Source organism: Centruroides sculpturatus, unplaced genomic scaffold (genome assembly GCF_000671375.1).
Source record: "Centruroides sculpturatus isolate CEXI.00-Female unplaced genomic scaffold, Cexi_2.0 scaffold1712, whole genome shotgun sequence".
NCBI classification, from domain to species: domain Eukaryota; kingdom Metazoa; phylum Arthropoda; class Arachnida; order Scorpiones; family Buthidae; genus Centruroides; species Centruroides sculpturatus.
The window spans coordinates 126,954-142,699 of NW_019385964.1; the positions used below are offsets into that span (position 1 = coordinate 126,954).

The window sequence follows — 15,746 nt, forward strand, 5'->3', positions numbered from 1 at the left end:
ACTTCGATACAAAAATGAAAATTTGTGAATTGGCAAAGAAGTTTGATCTACCGGAATTGTCGGTCAGAACAATTATAAAAGGTAAAGAAAAAATTCTCGAAGCTGTGAAAAATGCTCAATCTTTAAATTCAAGCATCATTCGTAAACATCACGTTATTATCGCTGAGATGGAAACAATGTTAAAATTATGGTGTGATAATCAAGTAAATGTGAAAAATTGTATAATAATATAATTTGTTATACATATGTATTAGCTAAGATTTTATTATATTAACATTTTTTCTAAATTATTGTTTTCTTTAGTCTCCGGCCCCAATTAAAAATTATTTGTATGTATTTATACGCGAAATTATACCAGACTTACGCGGTTATCGCTCGGTCCCACCTATCGCGTAAGTTCGGAGTATTACTGTACATAAAAAGTAAATTATAATTATATAATTAAACTATAATATAAGTATATCAAAAAAATTAAAGAAACGAGGGATTCCTGCAAATCCTCGTTAATTCGAACTCAGATAGTTCGAAATCCCGTTAGTTCATAACTGTACTATTCGTCCTGACTAGAGATATAGCGATTTACAGTATATGTTTTTTTAACTCTTTCTGCCCTGTGGGTACAAAGAAGGCCTGTTTAAGCAAGATAAGCAAGCCCATTATGGGTTCGGAGAGACTCACGATGGGACGGCCGGGTGATGAGGGATGGGGGCTGCATTCCAAGGAATTCCTCAGGGGTGGTCCATCCGGATATATCAGGCACCGTCTCTCATCACCCGGCCATCCCATCGTGAGTCTCTCCGAACCCATAATGGGCTTACTTATCTTGCTGAAAGAGGTCTTCTTTGTGCCCACAGGGCAGAAAAAGTTAAAAAAATCTATTGTGTTTCAATTGATTTAATTTTAAAATTAATTTTAATTTCATTTTAAAATTTTAGTTTTAGTTTAATTAACTGGCTACCTAGTAAAAATAAGTATTGATATTATAATATATAATATTACATTAATATATTTTTGTCATTTAATTTACGTTGAGCATATTTAAACACGAATTCTTGAATGACACTTGTATTATGTAAATTAACGCGGTTTTTATTAAATAATTTGATTTAAATTTAACTATGACACATACCGAAAAACGGCAATAATATCTTTCCCGCAAGCACATTGAAATACAATTTAAATAGCAATATCATAATTTCTTCCATAATGCAAGATCTCGGCGACACTAACTTCTAAATCGGTAGTTCTGTCGTTGATTGGTCGGCTTTCTTTAACATCAGAAGGAGTTTGACCATTGATGGCAGGCTCTGCCGAGTAGCTTGTTCGGAAACCGAGTTATCGTACGGCAATCAGAGCAAATATAGCGTTCAAAATTTTGTTCGTAAACAGGGGCGTTTGTAATTGAACTTTGACAAAGATAAAATAACTCAACGTTATTTTACCTTTGTCGCTTAATTTTATGTCTATAAGAATAATATTACATCGAAACAAACAATTTTTATTCGAAATGTTACCCAAAATAACAAAAGTTCAAATTTATGCAAATTAAAACTATTTATAATGATTTTACTAAACGGTGTATTGAAAGTGTTCGGTCAGCTGTACTATACATCATCGTCTTAGATCCTGGTGTAATAGCATACTCATTACCCAAACAAAACATCTGAAATGTAAAAACATTGCGCCAAATGAAACATTATAATAATTTTGATGACAGTCAAATTTTTTAAGCGTTTTCTTTGGTTAAGAAAACCTTGGCGGTTTAAACGAAATGTACAAAACTAACAAAAATATTGTGAGCACGTATTCGAGGCTCGAATCTTATCTTTACCGCATAAAAACTCCTACGAAGAAAAATTTGGCAGTCATCTAAATTCTCATAACGTTTTACTTTGTGCAGTTTTTTCATCTCAACGGTTTTTGTTTGTAATAAAATTATACAGCAGTTAATTTTCAACCTTTACCTAATAGAATGTAGAAATTTTGTTTATGTGTGGCGACAAAAATATGAAAATGAATGTAATTTTTTATTAATATACAAATTTTGAAATTGTATCAATAATGCGATAAATAGAAAACTATGCGAAAAGCATGTACAAAATTGTCTTGAATATCATAAAATAAATAATTATTGTTAACTTCGTTTATAAAAATTTGTTTATTGTTTCAAAATAAAAAGTATATTTGTTCATGTAAAATTTTAAATATAATTTAATATATTTATTGTATTACAGTTAAAATATATATTTAATTAAATGAATTTCTTTAAACAGTTGCGCCAACACTCTGAATAGGAAGCTACTTTTCAAAAAAACAATTATTATTATTATTATCATTTGTAATTATGAGAGTTTTCATTATTAAATATTCCATAAATATGTTTTATTACAGCACATATTTATTTGAAGATGTTGATGAAGGTATTAAATTAAAAAATGGAACTTGGACCGGTCGCAATGGACGTGTTCACAGAAATGTATGTAGATTTATTTTNTCTAATAATTAGAATAAAAATTTAATCATAGAAATATATATAATAATCATTTTAAATAGCAAACGTTATAATTAGAGTAAGAAAATTGGAGATTTTTTACTTGTAGAATATTAGAAATTGTTTTATAATAGCATCGCATTTTAAATAAAATTATTTATTTTTGACAAGATTACAATATTTTAAAAATTTGCTGTTATTAACTTGTTCAAACAATTATTAAGCTATCATTTCTTTCTTATTAAGCTTTAAATAGGGTGAAACTTTAAATAGGGTGAAACATTTTTGCTGGTTTTTTCTTATAAAATTTATAATAAAAATAATAACTTTTTATAAAGCTATTTAAGCATAAGGAAATGAGTAAGCAATTGCTAATTTTTCACTTTTTTCTTAAATTTGACAAATTTTGTTGATTGTTTTTTCTATAAGGAGGTCACTCGCCTTCTTGCCTCCTCTTGATTGTTCCACTGTATTCTTGCACCCGATGAAAACGGGTTAGATCGACTATATAACTATAAAGTTTATCTTACGTAAGAGTTTATCACACCGAATCACCATCTAACACATTTTAAAAATTCTTTATTCCTCTAATGTACACAGTTTAATAATTTTTTTAAATGTGTTAGATTAGACACTCGGTAAGATAAACTCTACGTAAGATAACCTATGTAAATATAAATCAAATACTATAATATAATATAGTAGAAGTGTTAGAAGTACGAAATAACAAAAGCAAAGATTAAGATTACTAGATTATTTTTCGCCCGAGCAATGTCTGGCTCATCTGCTAGTCTCATAATATAATCCAGATGAGTTGGTGATGATGATAATACTGTAATAATAATATTATTAAGCGCAGAGCCAAAACGGTTAAAACTCGGAACTTGAAATTCAGTGCACAATTAGAGTACCACATGAGAATGCACATTAATTAAGAAGGAATTTGGGACATTCTTCCCGCAAAAAAGAGAGAGAGATTTAACCCCTTATTGGGATGATCAGGGATTTGTGTACCCGAAATGCATTCCACATGTTTATAATTAAAGTTATATTTAAATAATTTAAGTATAGTTCCTTCTCGTCAAGAAGCCGTATTCATAAACTCGCGTAAACTGATAAGCTATTCGTTTAACGTTAATCCACTTTCTTTTAAAGAATCAAATTTGGGAAAATATGAATTTAAATGAAGATATTATATATGTTACAGTCAAAACCCGTTTTTAGTTAGAACGCGTTTTAACTAGTTGAAACTAGTTTATACTGAATGCCTTTGTTAAAACCCGTTTTGTCAAGTTAAAACTAGTTTTAACTCAAATTCATTTTTGACTACAGTAAATTCTAGTTTAATTCTAGTTTTATTTAATTTGATTCTTTAAAAGAAAGTGGATTAACGTTAAACGAATAGCTTATCAGTTTACGCGAGTTTATGAATACGGCTTCTTGACGAGAAGGAACTATACTTAAATTATTTAAATTTAATTTTTAAATTTAATTCAAATTTGGGAAAATATGAATTTAAATGAAGATATTATATATGTTACAGTCAAAACCCGTTTTTAGTTAGAACGCGTTTTAACTAGTTGAAACTAGTTTATACTGAATGTCTTTGTTAAAACCCGTTTTGTCTAGTTAAAACTAGAATTTACTGCTAGTCAAAAATGAATTTGAGTTAAAACTAGTTTTAACTAGACAAAACGGGTTTTAACAAGGACATTCAGTATAAACTAGTTTCAACTAGTTAGAACGCGTTCTAACTAAAAACGGGTTTTGACTGTAACATATATATTAAATATATTATATGTATTATATATTAAATATTAGGCCTATATGTAGAATTTTATTTTATAATATAAATTTTCTTACACATAGGTAAAATAAAAGAAAGCCAGTACTTGGTCTTATCTATTTATGAAATATCTTAAAAATGAAAAAACCTTTAGAGAATGTCACACTTCGGGTAGCAACGTTTCAGGTATGTTATTTCTTTTCAAATTTAAAACAACATTTATTATTATTTTCATGATCTATTTAAAAATAATTGGAAATAAGGTTCATTTAAACTAAATTATTTATTATTAAACGTAAGTGCTTAATTTATTCTTAAAATCACATTTTCATATAATTTTTAGAATTTTTTTATCATTAACAAGAATAGTGGGATAGTCTTTAAAGAAATAAATTATATTTTTAATTAGCAGTGACCTGAAAAGTATACAATGATCATATAGTAATTTCTCTTTTAAATATTTTATTTTCTCAAGTTAATTTAGACCTATGCATATTTTTCCTATCTTCAGAAAACTATTTTAATTCTTGCGAAAGATCAGTTTACTTTGACGTTAAGTTTCTGTTATTTTAACCATTTTCAGACTAATTGCTATAGGTAAAGTAAATTTACATTCGATTTAGTTATGGAACTATTAATCGGTATCGATAATTGGAAGAATCCGGCATTTTGAGTAATCGGAGTTGAGAAAAATTTATCATGATTTTTGATTCTTAAAACGATTCGTTAATATTTAATTAGAAAATTAATATTTCTTTTTAGGTTAGAATTAAAATTGTTTAAGTTATGATAATTAACAATCAAATGATTATTGTACTCAAAAATTTTTATTTTGTTACTAAAAGTAATGAATAAATTTATTTGCGTTGTCAGTCCATACATTGAGTAAAATTAAATGCATATTATTAATTAAACACATTAAATAAATACAACACAGTTCAGCATGTGGAATGAAAACCTGAACTGTGGTAATAAATAACAGTAATAATGCCTTGTCAATCAATCAATACATACACTGACTCTCAGAATTAACAAGTAAACAATATTGCCAGGTTTGCACTTTTTAAGGTTTTTCATCATATAGAAAACATTTTGGAATGTAAACCCTTTTCGGGATTATATTTGGCATATATTAAATTTAATGCAGTGTTAGTAAACAGACATTTCACCCCCTCTTCTGGTTTCCTCTGACACAAGACAGGGTAGGACGCGTAAACACCACAGAAAAACCTGTTGTCTACCGTTTTCAACATATTATCTTCAGATTGTCTTCTAGTCTCTTTCTCTTATATCAGCAACCCTCAATGAACTCTGCAGCAAGCCATTCGGTAGCAGCTCAGATATTCGACAAGCGTCTTTATATGGACGGCTTTTCGGGGATGACACTGATTCTGCCGGCATGCAGCCATGTAATGTTATGAGCATGATAGGCAGGATCGACTCTGTGAGGGAAAACGGCTACACAACTGATATATTGCTATCAATGTGTCACAGCTGCGCAGCTGACAATGTTCCACATGACCTGCAAACACAAGTTTATGGCCACTAGTGCGGTATTGAAAACGATGAATTCTCCATTGATTGATTGACAAGGCATTATTTATGGCACTCTGGGGGTCTAGGCTGGAAGCGTTTGCTACTTGTCACATTATCACACCACTATGATCCACGCAGACGGACTATTTGTTTCATTTTCCGTTGCCGGGAAAAGTATCTTCCAAGAGACATATCTCTATGACAGCAGTGTCCGCAGACTACAGGAAAAAAAGCACAAGCTATAAAAAGGGCATCATACATTAGGCAATAAGCTTCAAACTATGACTCAACGTCAGATCAACTTTTCCTCAAGGTGGAGTTGGCTGCACTCAGGGTTAACATGGCCTTGAAAACAAAAAATTTGGTTTTGGTTAACATACAACGAACAAATAATTACATAAAAACAGGGATATCCCGTTACATGGGATAATGAAGAAATATGCTATATTAGTTTCTTTTATATTTGCAGAATAGGCTTTCCAGAAGTCATGAATTTTCTGTTATTTATTGATAACGAAATCAGGGGGTTATCTCGGGAATTAGGAAAAGGGCAATCCTGACGAGAAAGGGAAGACACGTGCCACAAGTTTCTGAATTTAGGGCCACCCCTGCTCCATTAACTGTAACGAGATGAACTTTTATCCGCAGACATTCCTACTTCTTGGAAGTAATGGGTAGAAAGTCTGCAACTATCATCTATGTACAGTAGAAAATTGATTATCCGAATCAATTGGGATCTGGGGTTGTTAAGGAAAATCGATTTTTTGGATAACCGATTATGTACGAAAAAATATATTAACTTATCCCATGTTGATATTCGTTCAAATCCTGGCACGTCTTTAAGTACCCTATTATGATTGCGCCAGTGCTGCCAGCTAAAACACTCACACCAACAAAAATAATATTGGAGTAGCCCAAGACATAGCCATAGATAGTAGCGCCACAGCACTAGCGGAAATTGAAATTTGCTGACTGGAAAGCTTTCGGTTGATCGACATTCGGATAATCAAATGCTCTACTGTGCATTCCTCACTGGATCAGCTCGTTAGCCACAAATTTACACCGAGCAACAATTCACGTATTATGTGTTGCAAGCGAATGATCTGTGGTGTTATTACCTATGTCCATGCTACGCTTCCTTCAGGCATTTCCATCTGCTCCTTTTGTAGAATAGACTGAGTAGAATAGACTGAGCTTACCTTGAATTGAACTACTCAACTTTGCTGGACTCTTGCATTTGTAAAATATATCACATCCGAGACCAAACTCCTCCTACAGCATGCCATACTTAGAACGCTGCTACGATCGTTCTCAGCTCAATTCATGGTAACCCCGTGGAAGACAATAGTACAGAATCAATTCACTGAGATAGAATATATCACCAATCAATGGCGCCACTGTACGGGTACGGACCGTCCACCCTAAATATCACTTATATCGCGATTCAATCCCATAACCTTGCTAATTGTACGTCATGGTTGCAAGAACCCTCTTGGCTATCTCAATCAGAGGATTTATAGCCTATGGATGAACACTCTCTTCCTTCAGAATGCATTTCTGAAGAAAAAAGGCCCTGTACTATACATAGCAGCCTATTCATTTAGAACTACTCAATGCTTCCAGATTTAGCCACTGTGGTCATCACCTTTAAGTCACAGCCTGAGTCTTCCATTCCATGGCTTTCCACTTCTGTATGACAGTATATATCTATCTCTGTTTTCTTAGTTACTGGAATTGAATTTTCAGGCCTCCTCTTTATGTACGCCTTTCTGTTAAAATGCAATAACCATTCTAACAGAAAGGCAATCATTACCCTCTTTACATGCATCATCTCTCAGGCCATTCACCATGAAATATTCTAAGAGGTGTCAACAGGTAGTTTCCTCCTCTCGTTACAACGCTTTATGGTCAATCTCTAAAATTTGTTCAGAGAATGCTAAATTCTTTCATGCTACCGACAGGAAATTACATTTATGGCCACGAATAATGACCACAAATAACCTTAAGATGACTGTTTGATCATTTTATATTTTTATCAAAAGTAAAATGATCAGTCACTTTAAAGTCATTCGTGGTCGTAGTAATAAGTTTGGTATTGAGGCTATTAATGGCCAGTAGAAAATTAAGCTTACTTTTCTGCTTACCATGGTATCACATGAATCTTTATCGTTGAGAGGGCGAATAACAGGAGATAATGAAAAGACAGTAAAGAGAAGTCTCTGTAAGATCCTCGGGAATCAATTACTGAACGCTGAACAGATTACCACTATTCTGATTGGAGTCGCTATTAACACCAGGCCATTTATTTACGACTACGTCATTGGAGAATGTGAAGCTCTGACAATGGTCTGCTTTCTGGTGAGAAAGATACTTAGCGACTTTTTAAAAATGCAACAACTGCCTTTCAACTCACTCTGTCCTGGAAATACAAACAAACCATCATATGATGGCAGGAAGAGAGGATAACAAAAAGAGTACATATTCAATCTGCAGAACTTCCATCAACTTCTCCAAGTAAAGAAAAACACTCATCACTCCAACTGCATTCCTTTCTCGTTCTCAAAGAAAATTTTGTTAGTGTATAAGAAACATATTCCCCTATGTAGGTAAGTAGAAGCCATATATCATCAAATATCTCATCAATAGAATCATCATCAACTATGCAATTCAATACCAAAATCTGTGACAATATCTGTAAGTTAACATGCTTGTCACTTTCATTTATAAAAATTTCTGACACAACACATGCATTTACGTTTACTGTATTGGAAATTCATCAAGAACATTTGACTTAATGACAAGTGGAAGCAAATTCTGGATTCTCAGTTTGCTTTCAGGTTCAAAAATTTGCCTGACTGATAAATGATAATGAGACCTAGCCAGTTGATGATATTTTCCAAATCGATCTTCTAGGTTATCAGTTTGAACCTTCTCACATAGGAAATAATTATTGCCTTTCTTTGACAGCCAGTACTGTATTCTGAAAGTTTCGGCAATGCTTGTGTGCTGAATTTTAAGGCTAAGTATGTCTCATGTGTTAATTCACATTTATCTGGAAATGTTTTCCATCTTTGTAACCAAACCAAAAATTTATTCAAATACACTACAATTTCACGTGATTGGGATGTAATGGACTCTTGAAAAACGTTTCGGAATCTCTACCCTTTCAAAGGTGTTTTTACATTAACAATGTCCCACCATGTATTGTACATATAATTTGCAGTTACTTTCCAGTGATCAAAATGTCTGATTAGTCCCAATTGTTTTAAAGTAGTACAGATGCCTTTGTTAAATATTTGTAAAACCAACTTTACATTTTGTTGCTCAATAGATGATGGGTACAACGCTTTCAGAGAAAGATTGTAGCCATACTTTAAAATATTTGATCTTTCTGTTGAGTGTAATTGTTTTAGTACATTGAATGAGGCAATCTGAGGTTCTAAACATTGGTCATCATCAAAATGAGGATATACCATCTGTTCTTCAGGTTGTTTATTTAACCAATTATTACGAATGCACTTCAATATGTGCACTGTATCAATGACAAAATAAAGATTTCTGTTTGAATCTTTTGGATAAGGATATGTATGTTACATTTGAAGGATTATTAAAAACGCCATTGATGCACTGTTTAACTTATTATTATCTGCAACAACTGCCACTACGTCAGTGCAAAGATCCTTCAATCCCAATCTGATATTTTTCACGAACTTATGCAACATGTTACTTGTGACTGTTCTGATTGGCAATATGTGCACAACCTCTTTAAAACTAGAAAACATGCTGTTAATCATGAATACGTGTGCTCGATTGGCAAATTCACTGCTGTCAAAAGCATCTCCAACTACATTTCCTCCCTTGTAATCATAATCTGGTTGCAAGTGAGTTTCATCCATTAGTAAAACAACTACTTTATCATCTGGTAATAAGAAATTTCTTTTTATTGATATATAGCTTAACAAGTTTGATGGGTCTTGTTCTAATAGAAGGTTGCTTTGAAAACTATTGCATAATTGTTGAATAGTGGATGGACTCGACAGTTTTAAGATATTTGAGGCCCTAAGAAATCTATAACCATGAGGTGATACTGAAGTCATTGTGCTCCAACAGTATCACTGTGCTCCAAGAGTATCTTTCTCTGTTCCTAATAATAGGTAGGAGGTTTACCTGTTCACTTATAAAAGTAATCATCGTTACTTTGTCTGGAAGTATGGTTTCTAAATGATCAAAAGTGCTCATAATCTTATTAGTAAAGTCATCAGTCGAAAAATTGACATATTCCGATTTAGAGAATTTCACATTGCATTCTTTCAAAATTTTTTCTTTATCATTTATGTTACCCACTTTACATGGAAGATTCGTGCCATGAAGTACATCATCATCCATCTGGTTTATTAACGTAATATTAAGATTACATATTCAGGTACCGCAATAAGCACAGGCTGATTAAAATTGCTTACAAATTACAAAGTTATGTTTTGAATATATCCAATAATTGGTAAAATAAGTACATAGTTTCAGTTCTATATTCTTAAATATATTCTTGTAAGCGAAGTGTCATCTACTTGCATGCTACATGTAACTGTTGGATTTGGCTTGTAAGTAATTAATATAATATGTATACAGTCCAATCACCAGGAATATCACAATTTTTCACTTTTTCATTCAGCTCTTCTAAACTTCCCAAAGTATTTGCTTCAGTATATTTAAATGTCTTTAGGCTATCACTGAGTGCAGCAGTTAATGCTGCATTTTCTAAACGGGTTTTTCTGGATTCTGGTGGTACCCTTCTAGTCGCAGATGTCTGTTGTGGTAAGTATTGAGGACAATTAGGTAACTGTGAAGGGACAGCAACTGAAAAAGAAAAAATACTAGCTTCAGAAGTATACTGCCAGAGAGTTGCACAAACAATATTAACTCATAAAAATCAATGTATGGATATAAAGTAATTCACTGTAATAATATAAAAATAATGACATAGAACAANTATAAAATTAGAAAATGCTTTCTATAAATAATCAAAAAATTTAAATATTTTCATATATTAAACTTTTGATTCAACGTTGGTTATCAAGATGGAGTCCTCACAGAAACTATGAATATATTATTGCATTCAGATTTTAGAAAGTACAAAACAGTTGTAATCGTTACTGCAATTCTTTGCACAAATTACAACTGTGATAGTTTTTCCATTTCTTTCATATACAAAACACTTGCAATTAGAATATTATAATTACTTTTCGATTATCCTCTTGGACAATACTGTATAAGCATATAACTCTCTTCCTGTGTCCTACTGTTGTCCTCATGTTCATGGAGTGTTTTGTGATATGACTTTTCGTGCAACAGATAGTCATGTTGCTTCGAATGACGGCACTAATAGCCTATTCTACGTGCAAATTGCTTAATTAATATTAAAACAGTTAATTATAGTCAAATATTATACCAATAATTTCGATAAAATTTCAGCTTATGATTACTAAATTCACGTTGTATATTATGCATATGAAAGAACTAGCTGTTACTCGCGGCTTTTGCAAGCAAACCCCATTTACATTCAATATTTCAACAACCATAGTAATTGTTATATAACATCTACCGCTGAGAATAATGAGAATTGCCGAGAATCAAACGAACTATTTTCAATTTAATCAATTTTCTGGAACGTTTACAATCGTTGTATAAACGAATCAATATGCAATAACAAATTCGAATTTAAAACGGTTCGAACATTTTTAAAATCGACATAGATAAAAATATTTATAACAATGTCTGAAATGCTATTAATTTAATACACCTAAGTACTCGATGAAGACTAAATCCTCTCCTTATCCCGCCTACGGGAGAATTTCGAAAAATCCTTTCTTAGTGTGCATTCTCATGGCATACCCTACCACAACGCAGATAAAAACAAAAAAATCGCATCTAAAATAGTACAGTAGAAGCCGTTGTTCCGGTTAAGCCTTAATTCTTTTCCTCTCCCCCGCGGAGGAATTTCGAAAAATCCGTTCTTAGTGTGCGTTTCCATGACGTACCCTAACTGTCTACCAAATTTCACCACTTTAGGTTCAGCGGTCTGCTCTGGGCGATGATGAATCTGTGAGAAAGTGAGTCATTCAGTCAGTCAGGACAAGCAATTTTATATATTTAGATTATATAACTAATTATCGACTATGACCATTTTAAAAAAGGTTTAAGTTTACCTTATTATAATTTTTAGTCTTTTACAATATTTGCTATGTATAGTGTTTTAACTTTTAGGCCTACTAATACGGATTTATAATAAATTTTTACATTTAGTGAATTTGAAATGACAAAATGTATACATTGTATTCAATTGAAGAAATAGTTACTTTATTTTTCTATTCAATGTTGCATATTGCATTAATAATTTTTTATTTAATTCTTTTAGGTGTGGATAGCAACAGTCATATTTTTCATAATTAGCAGTTTGTCATTTTATTTTATCATCAATCATAGCCGAAAATTGCACGAAAAGAGAGAAATAAAGTTATACGACATCATATGGGCTCTTTTTGGATCACTTACTGATCAAGGTACCGTAACAATTCATTTTAATTTTTATATTTAATGACGTTATAAAATNATATTTATTTATTTATAATTATAATTATATTAAATGCTTGGTAAAAAGGTACAGAAAATAACAGAAAAGAACATTATCTTACCCTTGAGCTTCCGGTAGGGACAAATCTTGACGGCAAATTGCTCGTATCCACTTTCGTCGCATTTCTTCATTTTTTGGAAAAGAAAATACACTCAATTTTGGGCCGTTGTGATAATTTCTTTTACATCCCGGCACACAACACATGTAAGCCATCTCTACTTCATCAGAAATAATGTAAAACGTACAAACGAAACGAAAACCTACAACAACACGTGCAAGCAGTAATGGTGCCCGTTAAGTCACTCCGATGATATACGCTTGTTTACGTCACGTGCACGTGATGTTTTAGCAGTACAGCCTTGTTATCTAGGTGGTGTGATCTGAATCGTGACGTCTAAAGACGCGAGGTGATCTCGGCAACACTAACTTTTGAATCGGTAATTCTGTCGAAGATTGATCGGCACTCGATTGTCTTTAACTTAGGTAGTATTAGGTGTTGGCCATCTGTGTTTCTGTAATCTGTGGCTGGCTCTTGCCGAGTGTGTTGTTCGGCAACCGATACAATTACGAGTTATAAATTCTGTTCGTAAACCAAAATGTTCGAACAGTAAGACGTTCGAAAACCGTTTAACTGTACATACACAATATATAGAAAACGAAATAACTTTCTGTCACTTGTTCTGAAATAATATAAATTATTTTTGCAATAATTAGATTGATACATTGTAAAATATTTAGAAATCATTTTAAATAATATTCAATATATTCATGCTGTTATTCTTATAGGAATATAACTTAAAATTTGTATGCCACTATTACTTTAGTTGACAATCTATGTGGTATATTAATTTATTTATAATTGTAGCCAAAATTAAGAGTATTATATAATTACTATTATTTATCAATATCTTTATAATAGCAATAAATTTTACTACATATATTTTAATTGAATTCATATTCTTTCACAGATGGAAAATGTAATGAAATTTAGAGAGATTAATAATAAAACTGAATTTATCAGACATAGTGGAAATCTTGCTGATTTTTTTCTACTTTTACAAGAAGGCTTAGGATTCAGGTAGAAATTATTGGAAATAAAATATCATAAAATATATGCATATAAATAAAAAAGACATTACAATACAGTAATACCTCGACTTACACTACCCCGACTTACGCGAACCCGGAGTTACGCGATTTTCAAATCTTGTCGATTCGTCTTTTGTTTGAACGCCACGCAACTCTTGATAACTCACTCCCCTCATACTATTGTTCAGCTTACATGTTCGAACGTGTTTCGTGAAATCTACACATAGCTACAATTTATTTTGTGTTATTTATTTCTGTGTTTGTTATATCTACGGAGACTTGAGAGACTCTACTATGTCATCCAAACGAAGTAGAACTGATTCTTCTGCATCAAACAAGAAAAGAAAAACTTTATCTTTGGAATGTAAAGTTAACATTGGGTATGTTCGTAAAGTCGAACGAGTTAAACGAGAATGACGTCATCGTTATTCCTATTTCGTTAGACTTTTCGAACGATTCGTTACTAACGCGTTTAACTCGTTTGACTTTACGAACGTACCCATTATTAAAGACTTCGATACAAAAATGAAAATTTGTGAATTGGCAAAGAAGTTTGATCTACCGGAATCGACAGTCAGAACAATTATAAAAGGTAAAGAAAAAATTCTCGAAGCTGTGAAAAATGCTCAATCTTTAAATTCAAGCATCATTCGTAAACATCACGTTATTATCGCTGAGATGGAAACAATGTTAAAATTATGGTGTGATAATCAAGTAAATGTGAAAAATTGTATAATAATATAATTTGTTATACATATGTATTAGCTAAGATTTTATTATATTAACATTTTTTCTAAATTATTGTTTTCTTTAGTCTCCGGCCCCAATTAAAAATTATTTGTATGTATTTATACGCGAAATTATACCAGACTTACGCGGTTATCGCTCGGTCCCACCTATCGCGTAAGTTCGGAGTATTACTGTACATAAAAAGTAAATTATAATTATATAATTAAACTATAATATAAGTATATCAAAAAAATTAAAGAAACGAGGGATTCCTGCAAATCCTCGTTAATTCGAACTCAGATAGTTCGAAATCCCGTTAGTTCATAACTGTACTATTCGTCCTGACTAGAGATATAGCGATTTACAGTATATGTTTTTTTAACTCTTTCTGCCCTGTGGGTACAAAGAAGGCCTGTTTAAGCAAGATAAGCAAGCCCATTATGGGTTCGGAGAGACTCACGATGGGACGGCCGGGTGATGAGGGATGGGGGCTGCATTCCAAGGAATTCCTCAGGGGTGGTCCATCCGGATATATCAGGCACCGTCTCTCATCACCCGGCCATCCCATCGTGAGTCTCTCCGAACCCATAATGGGCTTACTTATCTTGCTGAAAGAGGTCTTCTTTGTGCCCACAGGGCAGAAAAAGTTAAAAAAATCTATTGTGTTTCAATTGATTTAATTTTAAAATTAATTTTAATTTCATTTTAAAATTTTAGTTTTAGTTTAATTAACTGGCTACCAAGNAACGCCCCAGCATACGAAATTTTCAGGATACGACATGAAATTCGAACATATTTTTGCTCCACGATACGAACAAAAATTCACCATACGACGTTACATTAAGGCTCTATTCGTGATACTGTGAACATCCCTATTAATACAGACAACTCCCCTGAATTCAACTACCATGAAATAGACAACGCTTTCAAAAAGCTAAAAGAAGGCAAAGCTCCCGGCATTGACGGCATTAATGCTAATTTGTTTTCCTTACTACAGTTATTTTTTTAAATGTATTACTTGGCTTTAATTCGAGTATGTTTTTCGCGTTGGAACGAATTATTTGGTTTAACATGTAATCGTATGGGAAAAGTTGATTCACCTTACGACATTTTCATGATACGATCTCAGTTTCGGAACGGATTAATTTCGTATCCTGAGGTACCACTGTATATAATCGAGATGGGTTGATAATAATAATAATAATAATAATAAGCGCAGAACCCAAACGGTTAGGAGTTGATAGTTGAATTTTGGTACACAGTTAGAGTACGACATGGGAATGCACACTAAGAAGAGATTTTTGGAAATCCACTCGCGGCGAGAAGGATAGGGTTAAGGATTACCCTAAAGAACTCGGATTATACTGTAGTATTTTATATGAGATATTTTTCGTTTTTGCAGGAATCGAGCATATTTTTAGACCTATCTTAAAATTCTCTAATTAGCCACAGAAAAAAGTGGAACCTAATTCTTGCACCTGTTGAAA

The 15,746-nt window shown here is 32.3% G+C and overlaps 1 pseudogene; it reads right to left on the reverse strand.

Moving 5' to 3' along the window:
* Nucleotides 1-8,570: 8,570 nt before the first annotated feature.
* LOC111612843 lies at nt 8,571-12,572 on the reverse strand (annotated as a pseudogene).
* Between the last annotated feature and the right edge of the window lie 3,174 nt (nt 12,573-15,746).